This window comes from Dermacentor andersoni, chromosome 7 (assembly GCF_023375885.2).
Source record: "Dermacentor andersoni chromosome 7, qqDerAnde1_hic_scaffold, whole genome shotgun sequence".
Classification (NCBI taxonomy): domain Eukaryota; kingdom Metazoa; phylum Arthropoda; class Arachnida; order Ixodida; family Ixodidae; genus Dermacentor; species Dermacentor andersoni.
The window spans coordinates 95,024,953-95,030,357 of NC_092820.1; the positions used below are offsets into that span (position 1 = coordinate 95,024,953).

Consider the following 5,405-nt stretch of genomic DNA (forward strand, 5'->3'; position numbering starts at 1 on the left):
GCAGGCCCGCGGAGCGGCCGACAGGCTTGGCCTGACGGTCCCGACGTGGGAGTCGCCCGCTGCGCGCCAACGCGCGCCTTAAAGGACCTCAATAAAGTTTTTTCACCCACCAACCAACCAAGAAGGAGCTCTAAATAAGTTTATAAACGATAAAGTATTTTTGCAAACCAGCATTTTCGTTAGTCTTGTGGTAATGGGTTGATTATTGGATAGGCTACCGGAAGTGAAACTAAATTTCTTTGAATTTTGCGCCGTAAGTCTAACCCCGGTAAGTCAGTTGAGCGTCACGAATTTCAAAGGGTTTTCTCGTATTTCCGCCATTGTGGTTCAGTTAAAGGTCCTGAAACTTGCTAAGTTCGGCCTCTGGCGCCTTTAGTATATACAGTGCAGTTCGCCTTCACCCATATAGGCGCGAGCAGACGTCGCCAAAATTTGTGACGTCACGGCGAGCAGGCCTGAGAACTTCAAGGCGGCGTCGATAGCCGTCTTTCTTGTGCCCTTTCCGGTTCACCAACCCTCCTCTCGCGGTAAGAGTAGCGTTTTTGGTATTGTGAGAAGCTAATTTACTACTACATGAGAAAATATTTTTTTCTCGTTAGTGCCTCTTTAGTATAAATCTATGTTGTAGTGATGGGCTTGAGGCAGCTGTCCGGCACGACCGAGGCCCTACATAGAGACATCACTTTCGAAAAATAATGAAATATGCAGCTGCGTTTACCGCCAGCAATCTATTCATATTCGTCGTGACGTATGGGAAATACATTGGATATCGGTGAGCAAAGATGGCGCATTTGTGAGGAAATGCAGGTCTATAATGTAGCGCTATATCCGCTAATACGAATAATGCGGACCTCGGCAATTTTTCTTCGGCGCCCAGTTACTTCGACCTGTTGGTTTGGCCAGGCCACGCAAGAGCGGGCTTCGAGGGAAACACAAGTGTTTGGCAACGAGGTGCTTTTGTTTCCCGTGCAGATTTTTCGCGCAGTGACTATAGGAGCCGCTGTTGCAATTGCCAAAGAATGCGCTTCGCCCTCTCCTCTTCTCTGCGCATGCCCTTTACGGTGACGCAGTGGCTGCTGCGTTATTCTGCCCCCTGATGAAGACGATGTCGAGGGTTCGGTTACAAGATCTGGCACACGCGCTTCTATCCGAGCGGAATGTGAAACGATCTAACACCGAACGGGTGCACTACAAAGAAGCGTGCACAATTGGTTAAAAAAAAATGTCTATATGTTATTTCGAAGCATTTGAAGTCTGTAAAACATCGTTTTATTTAGCGGACATCCTTTATAGCATGCTCAGAGTGCCAAAGAAAGCACGTAGAAAAAATTCGTTTAACATCCGTGGACGCCGAAAAAAATCGCCGCAGTTGCCCTTCAAAGGTCAACGGCAACGGATTTTCGGACCGCGTGAGAAGGCTAGCTTGTGTACGTACAGACGAGCCTTCGTGAAAAATTTTGACGTTTGAAATACGAGTGGTCGCATCTCGAGAATCTAAAAAAAAAGATATTTTTATTTTGGTGGTCCAGGCTGAACAGACGCCGCCATTACCACTAGCCGGAAGTGACGCATGGCTTAGAACGCTCGATTCCTTGGAATGACCTCCAAGGTGAAGCAGCGGTCACGGGTGCCCGCGGAGCGCCGAAAAACCTTGGAGGCTGAGTGCTGAGACGTGCGTTATACCGAAGGCCACCAGGTTTACACGTATTCTGCATGCTTAGGTGCTACTGAAAGGCTGCTAACAAGAAAATTATACAATTGCCAACCCTGCGACCTTGCCGAGATAGCTTCAGTGGTATGTACTACTCAATTATGACAAATTTAGCCCAAGTAAAATTTTTTTACAGTTGGCCCATAAGTTGAAATTTAGATCGGGTCCCACTCATATGCCATCTATTCAAGTGCATGTAGAACGCCGATAAGCTTTTTAAGACCACCCCTGGACCAAACTGAATTAAAGTTGTTGCATTCTAGAGAAGAAAAAGAAGTTAAGTTCTAGTGGCTGTAGGAAGCAGAGTGTCGATTCAAGGCTTGACATTTATTGATACTTGCTGGAAGTCGCTCAGTTAAAAAAAAAAAAAAAGAAAGAAGCATCATGTTACAAATCCGTAACTCCACACAAAAGAAAACTGAATTTCTCTAAATTGCATCCATTAGAGCATCTACAGCGGTCAAGTTTGATAAATGAAGCTACAGCTTACGTGTATTTGCTACAATGTTTATAAGGGTTTTGAAAAAGTAACACCACATATTAGTGGTACGTGTTTCAAAGCGGTGTGTAATACATCAATTTTGGCTGCTTCAGATGTACTATTAGGTGCAGTTTACACAGTTGCGACATTTCTTTATTGCCGAGTTGCACAGTTGTAAGCGTGATAGTTCCGTTGCTTTAAGTTTTACGATTTCAAAAATGTGTATTGAAAGTAGACGGTTGAATAAAAATAATTGCTTGCTCTAGTGACTAGAGAATAACTTTTCTTTTTTGAAATGCAGGAAGCCTCATCAAATTCGGTGCACGTGGTTGCCGACAAAGCAAAAAAAAAAAAAGAAAAACCAACGACTTATCAGTTCCCGTGTATTTACACACGAGCCCGCGAGCTAAAGTTTCAGATTAACGCGTGCCCGCCGCAAGGATGCGAGCCACAGTGCATATAGCGCCTGCGTCAAAGGGCGAGGCCCACCGTGGGTCGTCGTCGGGCTCGTGGATGAATCTCCAGGCGGATGCCTTCTCCCTGGCGTTGTCCACGGTGTGCGCGACCGAGACGATCACCAAGATGACCAGGCCCGACACGCACGCGGCGGTCGCGAAGCGCGCGACGCAGGCCACGCGGCGCAGTCGGGACCTCCTCGCGCTCGCGCTCCTCCTCCTCCTCCTCTTCCTCGGTTGCTCTGCCGCTCCGGTGTGTCCGACGTCGGCGTGCCCCTCGTCCCCGCAAGAGACCAGCAGAGAGGTCGACATCCTCGCCGCTCGGCTGCAACGTCGAATGCGTTTCCTCGAATGTTATGTCATAAGAAGCCAACAAACACTGACACCAGGGACAACATAGGGGAAATTACTCGCGCTTAATGAATGAAATAAAGAAACGATAAATTAATGGAGATGAAAGGGGATGAAAAAAAAAATTTGGCGCAGGTGGCGCTGGCTAACACTGTCAGGGTTCTTCTGGGAAACAAATGCCCAAGAAAGTGGATGTTCGAACGGCGCTACGGTAGAGCATCGCACACGAAATGCGAAGGTTGTGGGATCGTTCCCCACCTGGCGGCAAGTTGTTTTTTCATCCCCTTTCATTGCCATTAATTTATCCTTTCTTTACTTTATTAAGGACAAGTAATTTCCCCTACGTTGTCGTTGGTGTCAGTGTTTGTTGGCTTCTTATGATACGACTAATGAAAATCGGGCCCCTCGGTTAACCGCCTTCCTTCTCGTTCCTCGAATGCTGTTGTACATGTGACTGCTGCTGTGGGCTTTTGGTGATGGTGACGGCGATAACCGTGGGACGTAAAGCCACTAAAGGACATTCGCTGAGGAAATAACATACAAGGGGGTCTTAAGTATGCCGTAGTTATGCCAGGCGACTTCACTGCGAACCCACTGCGGTGGCTTTGTGGTCGTGTGCCGTTGCACTGCTAAGCACGAGGCCTCGGGCGCCATGCTCGCGTGCTCGGGTACTGTCGTCTACTGGGTGCACTTTAATGGACCGCACGCGGTCGAAATTAATTCGAAGACCCTCATAGCGGCGTGCTTCATAACCTGACCGTGACTGGCAAAAAAGAAAACAAAGAAAAGGAAGTAAAAACAGATTTTAATTATTTAGAGGCTCAACCAAGCACGTTCGTAGCTCTTTTCGTGTCAAAAGAGACCAGATACGCTAAAATATACCGAAATCCATGAAGTCACACTGACGTACCGGCTCTGAGGATCCGGCCCAAAAAGTGCAAAAAGCATCCTTTGGCGTTCATTTTTGTGCTCTTGAACTATGGGTCTTTTTCTTCTGCTAATCAAATAAAACTTCAAAAGAACACTTCACCAGCCTAAATTCACTTGCAGTCGCAGTTTAGAGTCCTTTTTGTAAAAAAATCCTAGACGTCATGGAAGGGTGGTGCGGGGAGCTTCAGTGTGATGGTGTCACCAGTTTTTCTTCCTTACTCGCTTATACCGAGTCTCAGCTTATCGTAAGCGTGGCCTCTTTTGCACTCGACGAACCCAAATCTAAGCAGACAGGGGTTTTCGTACTATACGCCCGCTCGAAATTAATCGAAATGCGTTCGCTGCGCCAGCTACATTCGAATTCACGACACCGCGCTCAGCAGCACAGCACCACAGAACCCCCTTGACAAGACGAAACACTATATCGGGGTAGTTGGCGCATATTCGTGTAAAACTGCGCAATGCAAGGTATCTTGTACCCATGCACAAATGCCTGAAGACAGCGGATGCGAGGATGATCGCCACGGAAGTTTAACTGTCAAACCACCGCACGCGTAATATGGAAGATCTCGTTCCCGTTTCCTCCTGCGGCAAGTTATCTTTTCGTCCACCTTCAATTTACCTTTACTTTGGTGTTCGTTCATTTCAATCAAAGATAGCAATTACGTCTTCCACGCTTTCTTCTGGCGTCACTGTGTGTAACTTCTTATATGTTTCCTGTCTAACAAATAATCGAGCCCTTCGGATCCTCTTATTCGTATCGCTCGTGGATCGACACAGGGTGACGCAAAGACGATAGGACATGCGCTCATCCCCTTAGTTTGTGTCACCCTATGTGCATGCTGCATTTTCACTTGCGCACCCGGACATCTATCGCAAGCTAAGTGAAGCGCTAGGAAGGAGACGACCGAGAGAAGAAAAGATGAACGCTTACTCTGAAGGAGGGACACCGAGGACGCGGATAATCCAGCTGACCTTTACACCCGCTTGCTCACGGGAGCTAGAAGAGGAACGCTGTGATGGTGGTGATGATGATGGTGATGATGATGGTTTACACGATATGGCGCATACCCACCACGAGTGTTGGTCTTCTCGGTCGAAAGTTGTGATAAAGATGGCGATGATGACTTCAAAAAGTAAGGCACGCCTAGGGGCTTCCGCCAATGATAGAACAGCGTCAATGGACATTATTTTAAATGTCTTGTATTTAAATGATGTGGGCTAAACATAGGGAGAAGGAGAAAAAGCGGGATTAAGAATAATTTAATATATGACAATAAGCGAGAGAGCCAGAGAGTGTGAGAGCAATGAGAAAGCAGAACCGTGGAACTAAACATGGTATTGATGAGTGATCATGATGGTCGGGCAGCCACTGCCGGTTCAAAGGAACAAGCGTTCTGTATATGGCCAAAACGAAAGCTAAATGCAAAGAAAAGTAAGAGAAACAATAAAAGAGCACGCAACAGCGGCATTAGCC

The 5,405-nt window shown here is 47.0% G+C and overlaps 1 long non-coding RNA gene across 1 annotated transcript in view; it reads right to left on the minus strand.

Moving 5' to 3' along the window:
- Window positions 1-4,940, minus strand: part of LOC129385446 (uncharacterized) — an 8,856-nt gene extending 3,916 nt beyond the window's left edge. Inside the window, exons 1-2 of the long non-coding RNA XR_011895459.1 lie at window positions 4,863-4,940; window positions 2,682-2,972 (exon numbers count right to left, since the gene is read on the minus strand). This is a non-coding gene — a long non-coding RNA (uncharacterized lncRNA). The remainder of the gene's footprint in view (window positions 1-2,681; window positions 2,973-4,862) is intronic.
- Between the last annotated feature and the right edge of the window lie 465 nt (window positions 4,941-5,405).